The sequence below is a fragment of the Zootoca vivipara genome, chromosome 16, assembly GCF_965207765.1.
Source record: "Zootoca vivipara chromosome 16, rZooViv2.hap1.1, whole genome shotgun sequence".
NCBI classification, from domain to species: domain Eukaryota; kingdom Metazoa; phylum Chordata; class Lepidosauria; order Squamata; family Lacertidae; genus Zootoca; species Zootoca vivipara.
In genome coordinates, this window is record NC_142599.1 from 29,917,669 (window position 1) to 29,930,958 (window position 13,290).

General features: G+C 44.1%; 1 non-coding gene across 1 annotated transcript; it reads left to right on the plus strand.

Moving 5' to 3' along the window:
- Positions 1-233: 233 nt before the first annotated feature.
- Positions 234-307, plus strand: TRNAR-UCU (transfer RNA arginine (anticodon UCU)). Its single transcript has one exon. It is a non-coding gene; the product is annotated as a tRNA-Arg (tRNA).
- Positions 308-13,290: the final 12,983 nt, after the last annotated feature.

Genomic DNA, 13,290 nt, shown 5'->3' on the forward strand with positions numbered 1-13,290 from the left:
TGAATTATATATAGAATTTTTCCTCCCCTTCCCCCTCACCAAAGCAGAGGGTGGGGGGACGCTGAGAGGAACCTATTTGATCAGCAGAGGGAACGGGATCCCAGCTCCATGTTTTCGCTCTGCCCCCTTTCGACAAAGCTGTACAGAAATAGCAGGATGCTGGAATTGCTCGGCAGTGATGCAGAAGGTACGTGCTTTTTCAGTTCTGGTCCTGATGCTGAGCTCGTGGTGAGGTCTCTGTGGCGCAATGGACGAGCGCGCTGGACTTCTAATCCAGAGGTTCCGGGTTCGAGTCCCGGCAGAGATGGTCTCCAGGACTGGTGTCTTAATTTTTCGCTCATCTTCGAGTAAGAAATGGTAATTAATTATATTTCACTCCAGAGGGTTTCAAACGGAAAATGAACGGCTGTTCCTGAAATCCCTGGAGTCATACATTCTGTTTCTGTCTCATCCTCTATCACCAGATTCAAAATGCATGGTCTCTCCTTCCTTTGTATTTGTTGATTTATAGCTTTCTGTCTTGGAATACAGGCTTCGTTTTTTTAATGTTATTATTACCATATTATTGTTTCCTATGGTAAAAAAAAAACCTCCCTGTTAGTACTATAAACCTTGCAATGTACAGTATTTGGGAACAGATTTTTTTTCTTTGCAGTGAAAAATGTGTTTTTCAAGGGTTTACCGATTCTGACCAACTCAAGGCTTATAAGAAAGTCCTCAGAACCCCCGAAGAATAACCCCTGTTATTTTTATTAACAGGTCTGGCTGATAGGTGCTTTACTTTCATGTAGAGCTCAAATACTCTTCTCATCAATAGGCTTACCAGCAGCAGAATTTTGATATATAAATTATTAAAGCTGGCAAAATATAAAATCCATAAGTTACACACACACACACATAAAAGCATTGCCACTCTTCCATTTTATTCTCTGCTCTCCAGAACTAGCTTGTCACTGTTTATTTACATCCCCAGAAAACAGGCTATCTATGGCTGTCAGCCACATTGGCTGTGGTCTCCCTCGACTACTGGAGGCAATGTGCCTCTGAATACCAGTTCTTGTGCATTGCAAGTCAGGAGAGTATCTATTGCACTCGGGTCCTGCTTGTGGGCTTCCAGAGACTCCTTACTGGCTACTGCAATAAGAATGGTAGACTTTGACTTGACACAGCAGGATTCTTCTTATGTTCTAACAACACCCCCCACACACACACACACTATCAGTTTCACTTTTCTGGGTACTTGCTAAGGGCTCTGCTTTTTAGCCGCCTCCTGCCTACTTCCCCATCCCTCCACATCAGTACTGCTCCCTCACCGTGCCCCTGGCCTTTATGTACCTGTGGTGAGCATGACAAAAACATCAGCAGAACTGCTATCACCATACAATTCCACTGCCAGCTCAGCCATGCTTACTTCCAGTTGGGCCACACAGAGGCTGGTGCTAAAAGCAAGCTAAACAGAACATCCAGGTTCAGAAATAGTGTACCTCTGACTACCAGTTGCTCAGCACAGGCCCCTTTATGCCCTTCTTGCAAACTTTATGGAGGCCTTCGATCTTGCCACTGTTGGAAACTGGCACAGATGAGGATTTAGGCCAGTGGTTTTCAACCAGTGTGCCATGGCACCCTGGGGTGCCTTGAATGATGGTCAGGGGTGCTGCGGGCAACACTGGCCTCTGTCCCTCTTTCCTTCCCTCCCTCCCTCTGATGCCCTCTTGTGTCTCTGCCTCCCAAGGCTTTCACAGCTGTTTGCTGCAGCAGCTCTGGCTACAAGCTCCCCTGGCAAATGGTGTTTCTGGGGCTGGCCAGGGGGTGCTTCCCTGGCCCCTGTGGGGCAGTGTGATGAGGCACCTCTCTGTGGGGCAGGGGCGGCAGCGGCAGCTGCCCAGAGAACTCCCAAGGGGAGGGGAGGGGAGGCTGAGGGAACACTCCACAAGGAAGGGTATTTGAAAAGGGTTGAGGGGCTGCCGGCTGTGGAGGCAAGGGGTGATGTAACTGGGCTCCTGAGCCCTACAAGAGAGCTGCAGAAAGAATGTAGTTGGTCAAGGGAACCATGGACCCAAAAAGGTTGTTGTTTAGTCATTTAGTCGTGTCCAACTCTTCATGACCCCATGGACCAGAGCACGCCAGGCACTCCTGTCTTCCACTGCCTCCCGCAGTCAGACTCATGTTGGTAGCTTCGAGAACACTGTACAACCATCTCGTCCTCTGTCATCCCCTTCTCCTTGTCCCCTCCATCTTTCCCAACACCAGGGTCTTTTCTGGGGAGTCTTCTCTTCTCATGAGGTGGCCAAAGTATTGGAGCCTCAGCTTCAGGATCTGTCCTTCCAGTGAGCACTCAGGGCTGATTTCCTTCAGAATGGATAGGTTTGATCTTCTCGCAGTCCATGGGACTCTCAAGAGTCTCCTCCAGCAGCATAATTCAAAAGCATCAATTCTTTGGCAATCAGCCTTCTATATGGTCCAGCTCTCACTTCCATACATCACTACTGGGAAAACCATAGCTTTAACTATACGGACCTTTATCGGCAAGGTGATGTCTCTGCTTTTTAAGATGCTGTCTAGGTTTGTCGTTGCTTTTCTCCCAAGAAGCAGGCATCTTCTAATTTCGTGACTGCTGTCACCATCTGCAGTGATCATAGAACCCAAGAAAGTAAAATCTCTCACTGCCTCCATTTCTCGCCCTTCTATTTGCCAGGAGGTGATGGGACCAGTGGCCATGATCTTATTTTTTTTGATGTTGAGCTTCAGACCATATTTTGCGCTCTCCTCTTTCACCCTCATTAAAAGGTTCTTTAATTCCTCCTCACTTTCTGCCATCAAGGTTGTGTCATCAGCATATCTGTGGTTGTTGATCTTTCTTCCGGCAATCTTAATTCCGGCTTGGGATTCATCCAGTCCAGCCTTTCGCATGATGAATTCTGCATATACACAAGGCAAAAGCAACCAACGTCTACATCAGGGATGGGGAAGCCGTTGCCTTCCATATGCTGTTGGAGTACAACTCCCACATCGTTCACCATGGGTCATGCTCTCTTGGGTTGAGTCTAAGAACATCCCTGGTGCCACAACTTCCACAACACTGCTGAACAGTCTGCTGGACAAGATGAGCTCCAGTTGGGCCGTTCATAGGTCCTTCAGCCACTAATAGCCCCTGAACCCCAACTATATTCATGGGATTTATACCCCATTGGCTTAGTTCAAAGATGCTCATGTTCCTAAATAGTGTGCTCAAGATATCAGCCTGTAGCCATGATCCAGAGGACTGCAGGTGCAAGAGAATGATCCTCTTGCACTTACCCAAGCACTGATGCATATATATATATATATATATATATATATATATATATATATATATATATATGTGTGTGTGTGTGTGTGTGTGTGTGTGTGTGTGTTCAAATTTTCCAATCAAACCAAATTAAAACATTCCAAAATTATACAAATTATCCAATAATCAAACAATCCCAATGTTATGCCTAATTATAAATTATTATTATTTTTAACTGACTTCCCTGGTGCATGAAAGCTTGCACCTAACCCTAGGAGCACATATGTGCAGAAACAGATGGATAGAATATTTTCCCTCCTCTTGCCCAAGGAAATGTCCCCAATCAAACATTCCTTCTCTAATGTTGGCTTCTCATTTTTTTTTCACAGGGAGGGATTGCTACCTGCAGGAAACCAAGACCTTGACCTCCTTGTGACAGGTTAATCGTAGGGCTATCAACCGATCAAAAATATTTTTAGTTATTTGATTATAAGAACGCAAGAGCTGCCCTCTTCTCATGATTAATTTAATTTCGTGACTGCTGTCACCATCTGCAGTGATCAAGGAGCTCAAGAAGGTAAAATCTCTCACTGCCTCCATTTCTTCCCCTTCTATTTGCCATCAAGGTTGTGTCATCTGCATACCTGAGGTTGTTGATATTTCTTCCGGCAATCTTAATTCCGGCTTGGGATTCATCTAGTCCACCCTTTCGCATGATGAATTCTGCATATAAGTTAAATAAGCAGGGAGACAATATACAACCTTGTCGTACTCCTTTCCCAATTTTGAACCAATCAGTTGTTCCATATCCAGTTCTAACTGTAGCTTCTTGTCCCACATAGAGATTTCTCAGGAGACAGATGAGGTGATCAGGCACCTTCAAATATCTGAAGATCTGAAATATCACATGGAAGATGGAGAAAAGTTGGGTTTTTTCCACTCCTCTAGAGGGTATCACTCAAACTAATGGATTCAAATTACACACAAAAAAAGGATATTCCAACTAAACTTCAGGAAGAACTTAGTGATGATGGGAGCTGTTTGACAGTGGAATGAGCCACCTCAGAAGGTGGTGGGCTCTCCTTCATTGGAGGTTTTTAAACAGAGGTTGGGTGGCTATCTGCCAAGGATTCTTGAGCCGTGATTCCTGCATTTCAGGAGTTGGACTAGATGATCCTTGGGGTCCCTTGCAACTCTCTAATTATATGATTCTAATATCTTCCCCTTCTCCCAGCCCAAAAGGGCAAATCTTCTCCTCCATTGCTATGCTACCAGATCGCCCACATTCAACTGTTGTGGCCACAGTCTGATGACGGACACTGCACCAACAAAATGCCATTGAACTCAACAGATACATTACCTGATTTTGGAATCTTCACAAACCCTTTTGAGATCACACCAGCTCAGCACACCCACTCACTTACCAAGTCTATAGAGATAACACCTGCAAAATAACCCCTTATGAGACCTTCACCCAAAGACACCTAATCTATTTTTCCTTCCTCTGTGGATGGGATCACAAGGCTCTCCTCCCAATCTTCTAATGACTTTGTTTACATGCCTGCCTCTGATTTCCCCAACGTGACAGCAAAGTTTGTTTGGTGTCGGAATAAAGTTTGTTGCAGTTTAATGAGCACACTGAGATAGATAGATTTGGCATTGTCATCACCTCTGCTTACTAGGAAAGGGGGACATTTCCCTCAAAATGAGGAGCAGGGAGAAGTATACAGTGGTACCTCGAGTTACAGACACTTCAGGTTACAGACGCTTCAGGTTACAGACTCCGCTAACCTGGAAGTAGTACCTTGGGTTAAGAACTTTGCTTCAGGATGAGAACACAAATTGCGCCGTGGCGGCGCAGGAGGCCCCATTAGCTAAAGGGGTACCTCAGGTTAAGAACAGTTTCAGGTTAAGAACAGACCTCCAGAACAAATTAAGTTCTTAACCCGAGGTACCACTGTACTCTAAAGAACTTCTACTCCAGCTAGAAGTGGAACAAACATTTGGAACAAACATAGCCTAAAGACACCCTGAAAACTAAGGAAGTCTAGAACTGGGTCACACTGACATCTGCCCATCAAAAGGTGCAGCCCCACCCCCAAAAAAATCATTAACTTCCACACATGCTGGGAAGATGGAATTTACTGTGTGCACACTGGCCCCAAGATATTCTGATTGTTAAAGAAGTCTGGAACTGGGTGGATCTCAACATCCGTCCACCCCCCAAAACTTAGTCTACTTACACATAAAGTGAAAAAAGCTGAGATATGTTTCGGGGAGCCATTGTCCTTGCCACACCTCCAGCATAAAGAAACCTTTGCAAATCCTTCTGTATGCAATCATAAAGGAGGCCAATAGATTCTGAATATTGTTTTATGTTGTGTAAGTCTTAATTTGAGGTCCATTCATACCATTGGTATTGAGGCTAAAACACTTTCCCACTGTCTGGGAAATATTGAAAGTTCCCATTCTTTATTCCAATCTAGGCGCCTATCTGATTTCGCCTGGCAATTGATTCCAGACTGCTAGAGCTGCAACACTGAAAAGTTCACTCTGGTTCATGTACCTCCTGTCCCAAAATGTAGTTCAAGTATGTCCATTCACAAAACAAACTAGTTTAGCTTAAATTCATCCAGATGAACTTCTTAGGTCCAACTATTATTATTATTATTATTATTATTATTATTATTATTATTATTGGGAGGGAATTGTCATTTCGAATGACAGAAGGTGCTTTGTTGAAATATAGAATCCACAGGTTCCATGGACAAGCAATAAGGTGTCAACAGAAGAAAGTTTAAATTGCCCCCAATAAAATGAAATAAATATGCATAACAAAGTTGATAAAGATGGATCTCATCAGAAAGATTTGTGAGGTGGGTGGGTGTTTCTGATAACGGGTGGATCAATACAACCAGCACCTATGAAAGTTCTTCAAGAACTTCTGGCCAAATTTCATTTAGAATGTTTATCCCTTTATCTTCTTATGCCTCATTAATTGCCTTTAGTTAATTACCCCAGAGGGAAGGAATGGAACTGTGATGGGACACATCCCTCATACCAGCCTGTCAAGAACTAACTTCATATCCCCCTGTTCCCCACAAACAAGCCACTTAACACACAACTCCCAAGTGTTGATGATGAGAGCCCCACATCCCCCAGGAAAGAAGAGGAAGCAGCAAAAACAAACACATTCAGGGAGGAAATCCCAGAACTGTTTGTTAAGTAACACTTTAGGGATACAGCCAAATATTCCATGGGGGGGAGGGAAGAGAACGGAGTTCAGTCAAACAGATCCATTTTTTAAAAAAACAAAGCAGGTATTGACATGGGGTTGTAGACAACTAAGTCCTACTCGCACAAAACCCATCGGAATTAGCAAATCTAAGCTACCCATGTCTATATACTTCAATGTTTCCCTGAGTTTACTTCAGTTTACTTCCCTGAGTTGGCAAGGCTCACTTGATAACAACAAGAAATAAAGCCCAGTCCTGTGGAATACCCTGCCAATGGAGATTTAGCAAGCACCTTCCGTGCCAACTTTTAAACACCTGCTGAATACATTTCTGTTCTGCCAGGTCTATGCAAGCAATTCAAAACACACCTTTCCACAATGGTTATCTGATGTCTGTTTTAAACCATTTTTAATGGTTTTCACTATATGGTTGTATATAGTTTTCAATAAACAGTTGTATATATTTTTGTTTAATCAGCTTTTCTATTTTTTTATGAAATAGTGGTCTATAAATATTTTTCTATAAATAAATACATGATGGGTCTAAGTAGGGCTAGCATTGGATACAACCCATGGCATCTACACATCTCAACGTCAGACCCAGCCGGCACGGCCAATAGTCGGGAATGATGGGAGCTGTAGTCCAACAACATCTGGAGGACACCAGGTTGGGGAAGGCAAGGTGGGTTGATGATCTGGCTCTCTGACTTATATAATGCAATTGGGAGTCAATGGCGGAGCAGCTCTGGAATATCAGCCCTGCATCAGACCCATCTATTCCAGCATCCCCTTCTCATAGAGGTCAACCAGATGCCCTGGGGAGAAGCCCACAAGGAGGACCCGATTGCAAGAGCACACTCCTCTCCTGAAATTCCCATAAAGTGGTATTAAGAGCCATACTGACTCCAACAACAACAACTATTATTATTATTATTTATATGCCACCCAGCTGACTGAGTTGCCCTCAAACACTATGGGTGGCTCCCAATAAAATATTAAAATCACAATCAATATTAAAAACACAATGGAGGTAAACATAGTTGCAATCAGTAGCCTTATCTCCATGAATTGGTCTAATCCCGTTTTGAAGCTGTCCATGTTGGTGTGCTTCCTTGCACCATGTGAGTGGTAATTCCATAGTTTAACTAGGTGTTATGTGAAGATGCGCTGCCCTACGTCTGTCTTAAATCTCCCATCACTCAGCTTCGTGGTCCTCAAGTTCTAATATTGAGAGAGAGAGAGAGAGAGAGAGAGAGAGAGAGAGAGAGAGAGAGAGAGAGAGAGAGAGAGAGAGAGAGAGAGAGAACCTTCCTGCCATCTCCAGTTAAAACAGCCTCAAGTAATAGATTTGAATAAGACTTGTGACCTTGGAGATTCTCTGCCAATCCCTTTTCGGGATGTTATGGAAATCAGGGGGGAGGCATCTTTAAAGTTGTTAATTGCTATAAATATTATGCCTAAACGTATCCTTTCGACTTGACAGCTCAGGGAAGTTATCTGGTTTTAAAAATCATATAAAATCAACTCGTTTCCTCCATTCCAACGCTATTTTGCCCTTGAAAGGGGACTCCAGGAAGTGCCCAGAGGCACTTTGTTGGCCAAGCCTAATCCCATCACCAGACCCACCCAGGTGGCAGACGATGCAAAGCCCAGGACCTTATTGATCTTTCTCTGTGGATACTCAAGAAGTTCCTCCCGGTACTTATCACACATTTACTTTTGCCCTGAACCATTACCCTTATGTTAATCTTGTTTACCAGTATGTTAATATTGTATGTACCTCCCCTTTCCTGACGTTTAGCTACGTAACTATGATGTAGGAACGACACTTCTGAAATGCATTGTGGGATTTTGGTGGGAAGCTTTAAAAGTTCTTGTAACCCTGTTCTCGGTGTTCAGTCTTGGCTTGAACCTGTTGCGCAATAAACCTTGCTATTTTGCTCCGGTTGGTGGCTGGACTCCTTCCTTTATTCTGCAGTGGACCGCGGGCTCTTGCCTGACGAGCTGGGTGGCTGAGCAGCCTCGCACCCAGAATTTTCCATAGCAGGGGTGTGGAGAGTGGATCCTAAGTAGGGCTGCTCAGTCATGGATGCAGCTGCCGAGCTGCTCAACTGCCTCATTCCTTGAGTCACAGCGACTGAATCTGTATCCACCGCTCATGTGCTGGTTCATGACTAGGGACTTCCCGATTTCACAGTACTGCCCCCATTACCATTTGCCGATTGCCATGGGACTTTTTTAGAGTTTGGGTTTGGGATGGGTTTTTGGAAGATGGCTGTTTTATGTGTGTAGATCAGTGCATGCTGACCAATGCACAGTCTTCGCAGCAAGGCTCTATTCCGATGGGATGAGTATCACAAGTAGATTCTTATCTGCTGCAGCCTTCATCCTCCTTAACAGCCCTTGTAACATACTGCTTGCTATCTTCCGCCTGTTCTGCCGTTGAGAACTTCTTAGATCATTCTTTGTCTAGCTCCTCCCTTTTGACCTTACAGCCTTGGGTGACCCTGCTGGGAGTACGAGACTCCCGATGGCTCCGCTCACAAAGCTCATAGGAACGTGCAAGCCCATTCACCATGACAAGGTGATGATCCAGCGAGTGAGCAATCATAATAGACAATACTAGTGCGTTTGGAGAAACATTCTGACAGTCTAAAGCACTTTCGTAGGTACATATTCCATTTGTACATGCATGCTTATGAATTGAGTCCACACAGGGTTCTGGAGCTGCGGTTTCCAGTCAGTTTTGCTGATTTGCCCAACTGGGATAGAAGAACCACTGGGGGGTCCAGCTCCATCTTCAACCAAGGGAGGGCATGTTTTTTCTTCCAACCCCAAAGGACCAAACTAAGAAAGAACAGAGCCCTTCTCTCTTGAAAGATGAGATGAGTAGGGAAAAGGGACCTCCATGTAAATGGGGACTTCAGAAGAGCCCTTCTGGAGCAAAGTCCTATCTGGTCCAGCATTCAGTTCAAGCAGCGGCCAATTAGATATCTCTGGGAAGTCAAAAACAGGGCATGAGGATGATAACACTCTCCTGCTCATAATTCTCAGCAACTGGGGGCAAAATTCCCCTCACCCTGTGGAGGTAGCATATAAACCATCACAGCTAGTCCCTGTTAGGAACAGACAGCTTCAAAAGCAGCCGGAGGCAGACAGGGAAGCAATCTTCATCACCTACTATGCTGTTCTCAAGACAGAGGACAGATCACTGGATGAACAGAAGGAATAGCATGTCCCTATGAAGGTGCTTTTAATTTCGTGAGTGCTGTCACCATCTGCAGTGATCATACGACTAAACAACAACAAATGAAGGTGCTTCATGCCAGAAACCACCAAGATTTGGAAAAGGCAAATAAGACTCTCTCCTTTCCCTAGCTCCTGCAAAAAAATTATTTGACAGAGAAATATATGATTTCCTTCATGGTGGTAAGCAGTTACACCCATTCATTTGCTCCAGATGTTTATTGTTTCATTTATTTTTAAACTATTTGGGACAGGGGATTCCATTGCTAATGAGCTATACGTTGGGACGGAGAAGGATAGTCTAAAGAATGGTGCAACCCAAATTATCTCTTTCCACAGCTCAGCAACACTGGAATTCATCAACATCCCGTCACGCCGAAGATTCAGGACAGACATAAAGTACCTCCTTCACACAGCACATAGTTAAACTATGGAATTAGTTCCCACAAAATGTAATGATGGCCACCAACTTGGACAACTTTAAGAGAAGATTAGACAGGTTTGTGGAAGATAAGGTAGGTAGGAAGGAATGGCTACTCACCATGATGGCTATGTTCTCCCTCCACTGCTGAGAACATTGTGCTTCTGAATCAGGGAGGTGCAAACATTTCCTTCCGGTATTCATTTGCGCTTTCATCTGGTATTTTAGGATCTGGTGTAATTGCTTTATTTTGCACAAATCTACCACTTCACTGTCTTTTGCTGCAGAAATGATAACTTTTCTAATGTAGCACACATATCTCAACCATCAACTACCATAATATTTGCAAATCTTCATTGCATGTTCCCTTTCAAAGTTAATGACTTTCCAGAAGGGTAGCCCTGTTAGGGTTGGGGGGTTTTGTGGCAAAAACAACACCATAACAACAAAGTGGCTAGTGGCCATCTATGGCTGCAAACCTAACAATGTTTTTTCAGAAGTAAATCCCATTGAATTTGGTGAGAGATGTGGGGTTAGGATACCAGCCACTTCTGCAACTTTGGTTTCACAATTCAGTATAACCTTGTCGTCCTTTTTCTCATTTTTGTGACAAGTGAAGAGAACTTTCAAATGGGGTGGGGGGGGAGGACATGAATTTTAATTTAATTTTACTTCTAGAAAGAAGAGTTATGCGTGGTCAAAAATCAGCAGTCAAATCAAGTTGATTCTCCCCATTTTGACAAATATGTTAGGACTTCAACTGTGGAGCACAGATAAAAGCTGCAGGTAACAAATATGCCACTTCTTTCCATGTGAAAAGAACAAAAATGAGTGGTGCATTCCTTTTTTAAAAAAAGAAAATCACAATAGGAAGCAGATTAAGGTTGAAATGCTAAACCCACTTATCTGGGAGTAATCATCACTGGATTTAATGGGTTTTACATCTGAGTAGACATGGTTAGGACTGCAGTCTTGGTGCACATAGGCTGCCCTTGGCAATGAACAACACTTCAGAAACAAGAAAAGCAAAGAGGAAGTTGCATACATCAATGAATACCGTATGTAAATAATGTACATTGCTAAACAATTTAGTTATCTGGAGAGAGAGAGAGAGAGAGAGAGAGAGAGAGAGAGAGAGAGAGAGAGAGAGAGAGTTAAAATTTTGATGGTAGAGAACTAAGGGAAAGAGCCTTCACAGCAAAGGGTCAATGCAACAGATGGAAGGAAATTTGCTTGACAGGTAGTCCTTTTTCAACAGATTCCTCCCACTGAATACAAGTTACTGGGGACCACAAGTGGAAAGAGCACTGTGGCACTCAGGTTGTACTTTCAGGCTGACCACAGGCTGTTGAAGTAGATGGGCCATCGGCCTGATCCAGCAGGGGTTTTTTCCCCCTGGTGCTCTTGTAAGCTATAAGGGAGCTGTTACTTCCGCAATGAAATAGCTTGGACCGAAAACTTAAAATAGGAGCTGAAGGTTCCATCCCTTCCTGGCTCTCCATCATACCCTGGTGCCCATTGGGACTGGTGGAGCAGAAGGCAGGAAGCCCACCCACAGATGGGGCCAGATCCAGTGACAGGCAGGGCAGAGCCAATGATCAGTGGAGCCTGCTAATACTACTTATGTCCCCCATCCTCCTCCATGCTGACTTCTACAAGACACTGAGAATGAGGAGCAGGTAGCTGACAGATGGTGGCATTCCCTGGGCTAGTTGCACATGAGAAAGCAGGCAAGTAAAGGCAGACTGGGGCTGGCAGGACAGTGGCCCATTTGCCCTAATGGACCAGCCACCACAGGCTTGTACACACTTCCCCGTCCTCCTGAGTAGCCTCACCATAGCTGCCAAGTTATCCCTTATTTTAAGGGATTTTCTCTTATGCTGAATAGGCTTCCTCGCGAGAAAAGGGAAAACTTGGCAGCTATGAGCCTCACATGCAGCTCTGAAACTCCTGCGTGGTTCATCACCTTATCTGTATCAGCGGCCCTTGGAGAATTGGAGAGCCAGACAAGAGCCCAGGTAACAGGTGTGGTGGCCTCTGCTCCTGGGTCAGGGATATCTGGCTCACAGGTGCTGCAGAGATCTGCTTGCTACTCTTCACAGACTGAGAATATGGGAACATGGAAAGGAGTAGGGTCAGGGGGACAGTTCCAAGAGTCAAATAGAGAGGCCTGGAGGGCCAAATTTGACTCTCAAGCCTGAGGTTCCCAACTCCTGGGATTTGTAGAGCTTGGCTAGTAGTTAACACATTTAATTCTTCATGTCAACAGAGCTTTTTTCAGCTGGAACTCACCAGAACTCAGTTCTGGCACCTCTCAGGTGGGCGCCATTGGCATTCTAAGAGAACAAGGGAGGTGTTCGTGGTGAGTTCTGGCACCTCTTCTTCTCAGAAAAATAGCACTGCATGTCAAGTATGAAACTTACTTTGATAGCTGAGAATTTGAAGTCTTCCGGAGACAGGCAGTGAAAACTAAAGAGGAATCGGTTCCTGGGAACCTTTCTCTTTCCAACACTTATCTCTGCTTAACTCTCTTTTAGTGGCAAAGATTGAGAGGGAGGATTGGGGACAATTCACTGCGAAGGAAAGATAAAGTGAGTTACCAGCAGAGTTTCAAGAAAAGGGAGTCGGATGCTGCTGCTCATGGTGCCCTCCAGCCTGTCTCTGGAGGAGTCTTCAGGGCGGATAGTCGGAATCCAGCTTATGCAAGAGCGATTTATTACCACCTTCAGCTAATTTTTTACTGCAAATGTAACTGAAAGAGAAAAGAAGCAACTCCCATTGACAATAAGAAGGTTCAATCAACCCTGATTTAAACATATATATTAATATAGTCAGTCTCCATGTCCAAATAGATAACCAAATGTGATCAGCAATTATAAGATGTGTACTTAAATGTAGAAAGGCCACTAAGATATACAGGTAATTGAGGAAGGAGTGGTTGGTATTTATACTTCCAGCTTTTGAGTGCAGGTCCTTTACAACCCTAGGGATCAGCATGCAAGAGCTACTTTTGTTTTACTGACTTTTTAATGTTTATTTAATTATTATTAAACAGCATACATCCTTCACAAGCAAGGGCTACTTTTAATGTGATCTTCTGCAGCCATTGTCTCTTTCTCT